General features: G+C 38.5%; 1 protein-coding gene across 2 annotated transcripts in view; it reads left to right on the top strand.

Annotated features, from left to right (window-relative positions):
• Window positions 1–13,042, top strand: part of CRH (corticotropin releasing hormone) — a 197,159-nt gene that overhangs the window by 182,734 nt on the left and 1,383 nt on the right. For both annotated transcript variants that reach the window (XM_082433756.1, XM_082433757.1), the window contains one exon: window positions 12,251–12,553. The gene's annotated coding sequence lies outside the window, so the exon portion shown is untranslated. The remainder of the gene's footprint in view (window positions 1–12,250; window positions 12,554–13,042) is intronic.

The raw sequence follows: 13,042 nt of genomic DNA, 5'->3' as shown, positions 1-13,042 counted from the left end.
CTGAATTCTTTTTCTGGAAGGTTGCCTATCTCCACTTCATTTAGTTGTTTTTCTGGGGTTTTATCTTGTTCCTTCATCTGGTACATAGCCCTTTTCATCTTGTCTATCTTTCTGTGAATGTGCTTTTTGTTCCACAGGCTGCAGGATTGTAGTTCTTCTTACTTCTGCTGTCTGCCCTCTGGTGGTTGAGGCTAAAAGGCTTGTGCAAGTTTCCTGATGGTAGGGACTGGTGGTGGGTAGAGCTGGGTGTTGCTGTGGTAGGCAAAGCTCAGTAAAACTTTAATCTGCTTGTCTGCTGATGGGTGGGGCTGAGTTCCCTCCCTGTTGGTTGTTTGGCCTGAGGGGACCCAACACTGGAGCCTACCTGGGCTCTTTGGTGGGGCTAATGGCGGACTCTGGGAGGGCTCATGCCAAGGAATACTTCCCAGAACTTCTGCTGCCAGTGTCCTTGTCCCCACGGTGAGCCACAGCCACCCCCCGCCTCTGCAGGAGACCCTCCAACACTAGCATGTAGGTCTGGTTCAGTGTCCTATAGGGTCACCACTCCTTCCCCTGGGTCCAGTGCGCACACTACTTTGTGTGTGCCCTCCAAGAGTGGAGTCTCTCTTTCCCCCAGTCCTATCGAAGTCCTGCAGTCAAATCCCGCCAGCCTTCAAAGTCTGATTCTCTAGGAGTTCCTCCTCCTGTTGCCGGACCACCAGGTTGGGAAGCCTGACGTGAGGGTCAGAACCTTTACTCTAGTGGGTGGGCTTCTGTGGTGTAAGTGTTCTCCAGTTTGTGAGTCACCCACCCAGCCTTTATGGGATTTGATTTTATTGTGATTGTGCCCCTCCTACTGTCTCTTTGTGGCTTCTCCTTTGTCTTTGGATGTGGGGTATCTTTTTTGGTGAGTTCCAGTGTCTTCCTGTCGATGATTGTTCAGCAGTTAGTTGTCTATAGTTAATATTCTTAAAGAAATTACAGAAAATATTACACCACAAAGCAAATATAGGAACTATGAATAAAGGATAGAGAAAAAAAATTAAAAGCCTGTAAGTTGAATATATGGTTGTAAAATAAAACTAATTGAAGAGCTAGAGGATATTTAAGAGCCCTTCCAGAACATAGAAGACAAAACAAAGTGTCCTAAAAAGGAGAGAAAATAATAAACATAGAAGGCCAGTGGAGGAGGAACATCTTATAATAGAAGTCCCAGAAAGAAAAAAAACAGAGAAAATGTAGGAAATCATCATAGAGATGATGCAAGAGTCGGGATTGTGAGGGCAGCAGCTGTACCACAACTAAGCTGGGTGAGGACACTGTGCCCTGCCTTCCCTGCACAGCAGCTGCAGCCCCACCACAGCTGGTGGGCAAGTGCAGCCCACACAAGGGACACTCCTTGAAGCACCTGGCTCCAGGAGATTTTGTGATTCTGGGCCCCACTGATCATCTCCTAGACAAGACCACTCCTTCAAGGCTGGGAGAGGTAGCTGTTTCACCTAATACATATAGACAAACAGAAAGAGTCAGGCAAAATGAGACAAGGGTATATATTCCAAGCCAAACAACAAGATAAATCCCTAGAAAAAGACCTTAATGAGGTGGATAGAAGCAACCTACCACATAAAGAGTTCAAAGTCATGGTCATAAAACTGCTCACCTCAGGAGAAGAATGGATGAACACAGTGAGAACTTCAATAAAGAGATAGAAAATATAAGAAAGTACCAAACAGAAGTTATAAGTGAACTGAAAAATACACTTGAGAGGGTTCAAGAGAAGACTGGATGAAGTAGAAGTATGAAGCAGCGAGCTGGAAGAGCAAGCAATGGAAATCACTCAGACAGAGCAGCAAAATTTAAAAAAAATTTTTTTAAGTGAATATACCTTAAGGGCCTCTAGGACAACATCAAGTGAAATAACAGTTACATTATAGGGATCCCTGAAGGACAAGAGAGAGAGAGAGAGAGAGAAAAGGCCAGAAAAATTATTTGAATAAATAATGGCTGAAAACTTTCCTCATCTGGGGAAGGAATCAGACATCCAGGTCCAGAAAGCCCAGAGAATTCCAAATAAAATGAACTCAATGAGAGTCACACCAAGACACATTATAATTAAGGTGGTAAAAGTTAAAGATAAAGAGAGAATCTTAAAAGCAGCAAGAGAAAAACAACTCATTACATACAAAACCCCATAAGGCTATCAGCAAATTTTTCAGCAGAAAGTTTACAGGCCAAAAGGGAGTGGCATGACATATATAAAGTGCTGAAAGGAAAAAAATTCCAACCAAGAATTCTCTACCTGGCAAGGTAGAGAATTCATTCAGAATTGAAGGAGAGATTAAGATTTTTACAGATAAGCAAAAGGATGTCATTACCACTAAATTGGCTCTATAAGAAATGTTAAAGGGACCTCTCTAATCTAAAAAAAGGCACTAATTAATCATTTTAAAAATATGAAAGTAAAAATTTCACTGGAAAAGGTAGATAAATAGTAAAAGTAGTGGATCAGTTGCTTAAAAAACAAGTGTGAATGTTAAAAGACAAAAGTAGTCAAATTAACTAAAATTACAATAATTAGTTAAGGGAAGCATAAAATAAAATGATGTAAAATGTGTCATTAAAAATATAAAACATGGGAGGGTGTAAAAGTGTAAAGCTTTGGAATGTGTTCAAAGTTAGTTTGCTATCAAGTTAAAAGAGACTACTATATACATAAGATGTTGTATGTGAACCTCACAGTAACCACAAAGAAAAAACTTATAGTAAACACACAAAAGAAAATGAGAAAGGAACATAAACATAACACTAAAGAAATCCAGAAAACCACAAGGACAGAAAGAAAGAGAATAAGAAAGGAACAGAGAGGAATTTTTTTTTAAAAAGCCAGAAAACAATGAACAAAATGGCAGTAAGTACATACTTACTTTAAAATGATTATTTTAAATGTAAATGCACTAAATTCACCAATCAAAATACACAGAGTGACTGAATGGATTAAAAAAACAAAAGTCATCTATATGCTGCCTACAAGACACTCACTTCAGAAGTAAGGACACACACAGACTAAATGTGAAGGAATTGAAAACAGATATTCCATGCAATTGGAAATGAAAAGAAAGCTGTTGTAGCTATAATCATATCAGACAAAACAGACTTTAAAAAAAGAAGACTGAAATAAAAGAAAAGGGTACTACATTGTGATAAAGTGGTGTATCCAGGAAGAAGATATAACATTTATAAATATATATGTACCCAACATAGGTACATCAAAATATATAAAGCAAATATTAATAAACCTAAAGGAAAAAATTGAAAGAAATACAATAATAGTATGGGACTTTTAACACCCCACTTATGGCAATGGATAGATCATACAGACAGAAAATAAACATCAACCTTAAATGACACATTAGATCAGATGGACTTAATAGATATATACAGAACACTCAATCCGAAAGCAGCAGAATACACATTTTTTTCAAGTGCACATGGAATATTCCCCAGGATAGATCACATGTTAGGCCACAAAACAAGTTTCAATAAATTCAAGAAGATTGAAATCATATCAAGCATCTTTTCTAACCACAATGGTATAAAACTAGAAAACACAAGAAGAGAAATGGAAAAGCCACCCAAAAAAGTGGAGATTAAACAACATACTACTGAATAACCAATGGGTCATCAAAGAAATCAAAGGAGAATTTTTTTTTAAATCCCACAGAAATACGACATACCAAATCTATGGGATGCAACACAAGTGGTTCTAAGGGAAATTCATAGCAATACAGCCCTACCTCAAGAAACAAGAAAAAGCAATCTAACTTTACACCTAAAGGAACTAGAAAAAGGAAAGCAACAAAGCCTAAAGTTAGTAGAAGGAAAGAAGGAAATGATAAAGATCAGAGTGGAAGTAAATGAAATAGAGACTAAAAAGACAACAGAAAAGATCAATGAAACTAAGAGCTGCTTCTTTGAGATGATAAACAAAATCAATAATCCTTTAGCTAGACTAACCAAGAAAAAAAGAGGGCTCAAATAAATAAAATCATAAGTGAAGGAGGAGTAATTATGACTGACACCACAGAAATACAAAGGATCATAAGAGAATACTACAAATATATATGAACAAATTGGACAACCTAGAAGAAGTGGACAAATTCCTAAAAACATACAATCTACCTAGACTGAATCATTAAGAAATGGAAAACCTGAATAGATCAATTACTACTAAGAGGACTAGATCAGTAATCAAAAAAACTCCTAACAAGCAAAAGTCCAGAACCAGACACTTCACTGGTGAATTCTACAAAACATTCAAAGATGAAGTACCTCTCCATCTCAAACTTCTGAAAAAATTGAAGAGGAAGGAACGCTTCCAAACACATTTTATGAGACCAGCATTCCAAACTCATTTTATGAGGGCAGCATCACCCTGATACCAAAACCAGACAAGGACACTAAAAAAAAGAAAAGAAAAGTACAGGCCAGTATCCCTGATGAGCATAGATACAAACATCCTCAACAAAATATTAGCAAAACAAATTCAACAATGCATTAAAAGGATCATACACCAGGATCAAGTGGGATTTATTCCTGGGATGAAAGGATGGTTGAACATTCACAAATCAATCAATGTGATACAGCACATCAGTGAATTGAAAAATAAAAGTCATATAATCCTCTCAAAAGATGCAGAGAAACCATTGATAAAATTCAAAATTCATATATGATAAAAACTTTCAACGAAGTGGGTAAAGAGGGAATGTGCCTGAACACAATAAAGGCTGTGTATGACAAACCCAGAGCTAACATTACACTCAAGAGTGAAAGCTGAAAGCTTTTCCTCTAAGATCAGGAAAAAGACAAGGATGCCCACACTTGCCACATTTATTCAACATAGTATCGAAAGTCCTAGCCACAGCAACTAGGCAAGAAAAAGAAATAAAAGGCATCCAAATTGGAAAGGAAGAAGTAACACTGTTACTTTTTGCAGATGACATGTAACTATATATAGAAAACTCTAAAGACCCCACCAAAAAAAACTGTTAAAACTAATAAATGAAGTTGCAGGATTCAAAATCAATATGTAGAATTCTGTGGTGTCTCTATATACTACTAACAAACTATCAGAAAAAAAAATTAAGAAAACAATCCCATGACAATTGCATCAAAAAGAATAAAATACATTAGAATAAATTTAAGCAAGGAGGTGAAATACCTGTACCTTGAAAACTATAAGACACTGATGAAAGAAATTGAGGAAGACACAAATAGATGGAAAGATATTCCATGCTTGTGGATTGGAAGAATTATTAAAATGCCCATACTACCCAAAGCAATCTACATATTTAATACAACCCCTTTCAAAATTCCAATGACATATTTTACAAATGATTCTAAAATTTATATGGAATCATGGAAGATTCTGACTAGCTGAAACAATCTTGAGAGAGAAGAACAAAGCTGAGGTATCATTCTCCCTGATTTCAAACTATAGTGGCAAAGCTACAGTAATCTAAACAGTATGGTACTGGCACAAAAACAGACTCATACATCAATGGAACATAATAGCCCAGAAACAAACCCACACATATATGGACAATTAATTTATGACAAAGGTTCCAAAAACTTACAATGGAGAAAGGAGAATCTCTTCAATAAATGGTGTTGGGAAAACTGGACAGCCACAAGCAAAGGAATGAAACTAGACCACTATCTTAAACCATACACAAAAATTAACTCAGAATGGATTAAAGACTTGAATGTAAGACCTGAAACCATAGAATTCCTAGCAGAAAACTTAGGCAGTAATCTTATTGAGATGCTGGTCTTAGCAGTGTTTTTGTGGATCTAACTCCAAAGGCAAGGGAAACAAGAGCAAAAATAAACAAATGGGACTACATCAAACTAAAAAGCTTCTGTACAGCAATGGAAACCATCATCCAAACAAAGAGACCACCTATTGAATGGGAGAAGATATTTGCAAGTCATATATCTGATAATGGGTTAATATCCAAAATATATAAAGAAATCATACAACTCAACAACAAAATAACAACCCAATTTTAAAGTGGACAGAAAATCTGAATAGACATTCTTCCAAAGAACCCATTACAGATGGCCAACAGATACATGAAAAGATGCTCAACATCACTAATTAGTAGAGAAATACAAATCAAGACCATAATGAGACATCACGTCATACCTGTTAAAATGGCTATTATCAAAAAGTCAAGAAATAACAAGTGGTGGAAAGGATGTGGAGAAAAGGGAACCCTCATACATGGTTGGTGAGATTGTAAATTGGTGCAGCCACTATGGAAAGCAATATGGAGATTTCTCAAAAAATTAAGAATAGGACTACCATATGATTCAGCTACTATACTTCTAGGTATTTACCCAAAGAAAACAAAAGTGCTAATTTAAAAAGATATATGCACTTCTATGTTTATTGTAACATTATTTACAATAGCCAAGATACAGAAACAATGTAAGTATCTACTGATGGATAAATGGATAAAGAAGATGTGGTATACACACACACACACACACACACACACACACACACACACCCCCACCCCGAATACTACTCAGCCATAAAGAAGAATGAAATCTAGCCATTTGTGACAATGTGGATGGTCTTTGAGGGTATTATGCTAAGTGAAATAAGTGAGAAGGAAAAAGACAAATACCATATAATTTCACTCATGTGGAATGTGAATAAACAAATGAACAAACAAAATAAAACAGAACTCACAGATATAGAGAACAGATTGGTGGCTATCAGAGTGGAAGGGGGCTTGCAGGTGGGCAAAAGGAGTAAAGGAAGTCAACTGTACGGTGAAGGGTGGTAACTAGACTTTTAGGGGTGGTCACTTATAGCGTATATAGGTATTGAGTTATGTTGTACACCTGAAACAATAATAATGATAATAATAATGGTAATAATAATAAAAGAAGGATGAGGAGAGAAGTGGAGAGATGGGAAAAGACAATCCTAACTAAATAACATTAGTAGCTTGGTCCAGCCATGTCCGTAGCTAGATACATTCCTGAACGTCCCAGCTATATAAGCCAATAAATTCTGTTCTTGTTTTAAAAAAAGAAAAGAAATGAGAATCAGAATGACATTGAATTTTTTTATCCGCAACCCTCAATGATAAAACACAAGGGAACAATACTTTCAAAGTTCTGGAGGAAGATTATGTTCAACCTGGAATTGCATACCTTGCTGAAGTATCACTCAATTATCTTGGTTAAATAAAACCCTTTTCAGAAATTCAAGAACTCGCACTATTTTTTATTGCTGAGGAATATTCCATTGTATGATACCACCAATTGGAACTGTTTCCAATTTGAGACCATGATGAATAAAGCAGCTATAAACATTTTTGTACAAAAAAAAAAAAAAAAAAGCAATTCAAGAACTCAGAAAATTTACCTGCCATACATCTTTTCTTAGAAAGTTATCTCTGTGGTTGTGCTCTAGCAAAATAAATGCAGAAATCAAGAAGGAATAAATCATATGACTCTGGATAGTGAATTCAATCAATAAACAGAAAAGAGAAGTCCCAGGAAGACAGCTGTGCACCAGACCAGTCTGAAAGCAGCAGGTTAGAGTACTCAAGTAGAAGGGTCTTAAAAATAGGGGAAGGGCTTGATAGATTGCTTGTCATAATTGAAATCTGAAAGAAATTGGGAAGAAAAGTAAGACAGTAATTCTGGGAAAAACCAAACTGGGAATATAAAAAAGGTAATTGGTAATTGTAGAAAAACAAAAACAAGAAAGGAAATATATCAGAGTCTATGACTTTGTTCTGCAGTGAACACTTTTTACATAGTCAATAATTACAAACTATATTGATTTTTAACTTTTAGATCAATCTATAGTCAACACACAGAGTGCTTTAACTATAGCTATGTAAGTATTAACACTGACAATCTAAAAGTACAGTTGAGAGATCCTGGGATATCAAGGTGCAGGAGGGTGTTTGAAAAGCTGAAAGGATACTAACATTCTCAATTTACAATCCAGAGAGTTAAGAGATATTGTTTATATAGGAAGGATCAAGAAATGATTCTATGAATGTATTACTTAAAGGTGCAAGGGTAAGGTGTAGAAGAAAAATTAAAAAGCAGGTCATTAGGATAGTGATCAACAATGAAGAATGAATAGAAAGTGGTACCTTTTGATGGAATGCCATGCAGTCAATAAAACAGATGTCATTTAGGTATAGGAAAATGTTTGAGGTATTATTTTAAGTGGAAAAAAGTAGATTATAAATTTTTAGTTATAAAATGTTATCTAGTAATTTCTATATGGTAGGTTTGTAGATTTTAACAAATACTCCATTCATTGTCTACAGTTCATCCATTCAAAAGGTTTATTGGGTATCTACCATGTTTTAGCACTGTGCTAGGGGCTGGAGTAACAAAAATGGCAGTTTATAAAGAAAATCAAGTCTCTGCCACACAGTTGACAGTCCAGCAAGGAAGATACATATTGTACCAGTAAGGATGTAAAAATGTGAGCTTTTTTTTTTTTTTAATAAGGGATTTTAATGGTTCTACAACTTTCTTTTTTTTTTTTTGGCTGTGTTGGGTCTTAGTTTCTGTGCGAGGGCTTTCTCTAGTTGCGGCAAGCGGGGGCCACTCTTCATCGCGGTGCGCGGGCCTCTCACTGTCGTGGCCTCTCTTGTTGCAGAGCACAGGCTCCAGATGCGCAGGTTTAGTAGTTGCGGCACATGGGCCTAGTTGCTCTGCGGTATGTGGGATCTTCCCAGACCAGGGCTCGAACCCGTGTTCCCTGCACTGGCAGGCAGATTCTCAACCACTGCGCCACCAGGGAAGCCCAAAACGTGAGCTTTATGATAGAGGACATTCATGATGTTAGGAGAACATGGAACACAGGTCCCAAACCTAATCTAGGAATCTGGGAAAGAGTCCTCTGACCAATTACTTTTAAGTTAAGAGGAGGGGGAGGAGGAGGAGTTGTTGTTAGGCAGAAATTAGGAACACAGTCTTATCCCAATTACATAAAATATATGAGCTCAGGAAAAATTCTCAAGGGAAACAGCAAAATATTAATGGAGATTATATTTTGGAATGTAAGGAATTTTGTATTCTTCTTTATACTTTTCCAATTTTTCTAAGTTTTCTGTAAGGAGGATGAATGGCTTTGATAATCAGAAGAGATTGATAAAAGTTACTGTTACTAGTGAAGCAGTTAGATACTTGTGCTGTTTGAGGTCCTCTCCCTAGCCCTACCTATGGAAGTTACAAACAATTGTCAAACCACCTATCCACCCTCGGCACTGTTAAAGGCTGTCATTGGAGATGGTAGATTCATTTCAACAAATGTTTCAGTTAGCAAACCTGGATTATGCCTTCATTTGCCATGAACTTTGCTAGTAGAAGCATATGCTGGGATCTCCTCAAAAGTCAGGGAGATGCAGATGGCAGGAATATGCCCAGCAGGTACCTATTATTTCTAATATTTCTTTATTCATTGTATTATGTTCTTATTGAAAAATACGGTTGAAAGCATGAAGTAATCCCTGTTTTGTGCCCGTATTTCTTGGATTGTGTTTTTAGGTTCTAAAAGCATTTAAATTGGTTCTCCAGTGACTCCTTTCAAGAAGTTATTCCTACGTGTAAGATTGAATCTGTCAGTGGTAATTTTTACAGACTTGGGTATTTAGTTTGCTGTACCTATAAGTCCTCTTGCAATATGTTATTTCTTCAATCACACATTTGTATCATTATTTTGAGAACCACATAACTCTATACTTTATCAAAAGATCTCTTTTTTCCAAAGTAAACTAAGGTGGAAAATCAAATTAATGCAACTTAAGTTGGCAATGCATTTAAAAACCTCATGTTATAATGACGAGATTCAGCTGACAGGTAAATTGCAGTGTGTGCACAGAGATCAGGTGCTAGGGCATCAGCATGCACAGAGAATCTCTGTGCTCTGATGCCTTAGGAGATTTATCAATATACGAAAGTCGGAGAAAAGGTAACTCAGGATGGGTGTGTGAACATGTTGCTTTACCTAAATTCATCTTCTCACTTCAATTTGTTTCTGTCTCTGCTGGAAAAGGCAGGTCAAAGGGTATTGTTATATTATGGAAATACTACAGCTGGTAGTCAAAAGAACTGGATTCTAATTCTGACTTTTATCACTAATTAGCTGAGAGACTTCAGGTAAGTCACTTAACCTCTCTGGTTCTCATTAAAACTAAATGATCTCTTCCAGTCATTTCTAATGTGAATGCTCAGTGATTTGATGAGATCTAACTTTTGGCTAAATTGTGGCGAGTAGGGGCTACTCTGCACAGTTGCTCCTCCGCTGAGATCTAGGCCTTTTGTTCCTCACCCCTAGTCAGAGTCACTTTGCCCAACCAACTGCCTACTCTAGGAAAATCTCACAGCAAGGATTCAGCAGTGATGAGGGAGCTATACTAAAACAACATTCTCCATATGGCCCAAGAGGAGAGAGATCTGAAAAGGTTTGGGGTTAGTCAAAGCCTAGAATAAGTTGTATCTTCTCTGGAGGAACCTCCCAGGTCTCCCCAGCTAAACCCATGGTCTTATCCCTTTCCTAGTTCTTCTTCTGTATCCGTTAACCTCAACTTCCCCTTTCAAATCTACTTTCACCTCCAGGTTGATATCCAAGCTGAGATATGCCAATGGGGACAGAAGAGGGTTCTTTTCTTACTAACATAAAACACAGTTTTCCTCTAAAATCTCAACCAATTTCATAATTATGATCTTCTATTAACAACTCACATCTTCCCCAGAAGACACATTTCTTTCTCTGTTCTCTTATGTCAAAAGTACATTCCATAGTGCAATGATTCAACTATGGGCTGACTTCTCTGGAAACTGCCAGAATTTCTCTTTCTACCTTCCTTTTGTTTCTAAGAGCAGTTGTGGATTATTATAGATGCAAAAATAGGAGTTGAAATAAGCATTGCATCATCTGTCATGCTAGCTACAAAGGAAGTAGCAGAGGTAACCAGGAATGAGGAAAAGGAAATTTCTGATAAACAGCTCTGATGGTTATATAGAAGCTGAATTGAATCATAGACACCAGAGTTTGGAATTGAATTTTGAATTGCAGAATTAGAGGTAACTGCCTCCCACCTATATGATAGTATCGATTTATTTTGAAATTTGAGTGTGATTTTATAGGCATTCCATTCTGTGGTACTGCCAGAGAGCATTTATTTATTTACCAGTCTCCCATGCAGCACATTTGAATTTGGAAAAAGAAATAATTAAAACAACCTGGGTGCTCCTGATGTGGATACTATCATGGATATTAATAGTATTTGGAACTAAAATGAATGAGGTTATCTTTACAGCCTCGATATTCATCAATGAAAACATGTAACTGACAAATTCAGCCCTGTAATCAAGCAGTTTAAGCCTTTCCCAGTATAGAATAGGAAGTTAGAATGAATGCTTCTGTCACTGGGCTTGCATTGAGTGAACTAGATAAAGATAGTTTAACTCACTCACCTCTCACTGGTACTTTCTCTAATTTAGAAACAGAAAAGTCCAAAATTAATTTCAGATTCTGAGAGGAGGCACAGTGAGTTTCTGGGAGAACTTAAAATCTTTCCTGACAACCTGGTTTGTGCCTCTTCATCATGGGGGTAGCTCTTGCATCATTTTAAAGACTTGGGCAGTGTTTCAAGAGACTTATTGGTCTTGCCTCTGCAGACTCATAATTCCTTCATCTGTTCTTGGGAGGAAAAAGCAGTTAGAGGCTTAAAAGCTGGACGTCTCTGCACTCCCATCTCCTTGTTCTTCATTCTTATCCAGGCAGAAAGGTAATGGGACACTTTGTCTCTAGCAAAGGGATATTTTCCAATACTGAGGTGTTGCCTGACACAGCTGGTCAGAGAAGTTAGGTGGGAGAGGGGAGGGGAGGATCCAGAGTCACCCCCTATAACTGGCTACTGCTTTTCCCACAAGACCGTGTGTTGATAGACCTCCCTTCCTTCACTCTTTCCCTTCCTCTCCCCTCTCAGTCACTGTCTCTTTCCTGACCTTCAGTTTGGCCTTTCCTAGTAAGAGGTCAGTATGTTTTCACACTTGGGAAATCTCATTCAAGAATTTTTGTCAATGGACAAGTCATAAGAAGCCCTTCCATTTTAGGGCTCGTTGACGTCACCAAGGAGGCGATAAATATCTGTTGATATAATTGGATGTGAGATTCAGTGTTGAGAGAGCAAAAATTCTGCCCCTCGTTCCCCGGCAGGGCCCTGTGATTTATGCAGGAGCAGAGGCAGCACGCAATCGAGCTGTCAAGAGAGCGTCAGCTTATTAGGCAGATGCCGCGTGGTTTCTGAAGAGGGTCGACGCTATAAAATCCCACTCCGGGCTCTGGAGTGGAGAAACTCGGAGCCCAAGTCCGTGGAGAGACTGAAGAGAAAGAGAAGAGGGAAAGAAGAAGAGAGTGGGGAAAGAAGGGAGAAGGGAAGAAAACCCCTGAGAAAGCCCCGGACACGTTCCTCTGCAGAGAGGCGCAGCGCTCCGCTCACCTGCAGAAGCGCCTCGGAAGGTAGGGAGCGCCTAGACGGAAACGCGCCTCCAACTTTGCGCTGCCCGAGCTGCCACGGTGTGCGCCGCGCAGCCAGCTGTCCCTAGGCGTGTGTGTGTGTGTGCGTGTGTGTGTGTGTTTACCGGCTGTGCCTCAAGATTCCGATAGTAGTTGGGATGTGGCTAAAGCGAACTTAGACGGCTGCTCATCGTTCCCCGAACTGGCAGTTATCCCTCGCTGGCTGCGTAAATGAGCCCCCCATCCATCCCAGCCGCCGAGAGAAGGATGCAAGGGCAGGGATGGAGAACGAGGAGGAGGAGGCAGCAGTTCTCAATTCGGAGGAAAACGCTGAAACATCCGGAAAGGGTGGGGTGGGGGGGGGGTGGGGGGAGATGTGTAGAACAGGTGAGATCTTAAATTTGTAGGTCTTCTCTAGAGCTCGGGGGATTGGTTTGGGGGACCGTTACAAAGGGGACTCAGGGACCGTCCCTTCGTGAGTCTCGTAAGAAG

Source organism: Balaenoptera physalus (genome assembly GCF_965194825.1).
Source record: "Balaenoptera physalus genome assembly, chromosome: 17".
NCBI classification, from domain to species: Eukaryota; Metazoa; Chordata; class Mammalia; order Artiodactyla; family Balaenopteridae; genus Balaenoptera; species Balaenoptera physalus.
This window is presented reverse-complemented; position numbering and strand designations above follow the sequence as displayed.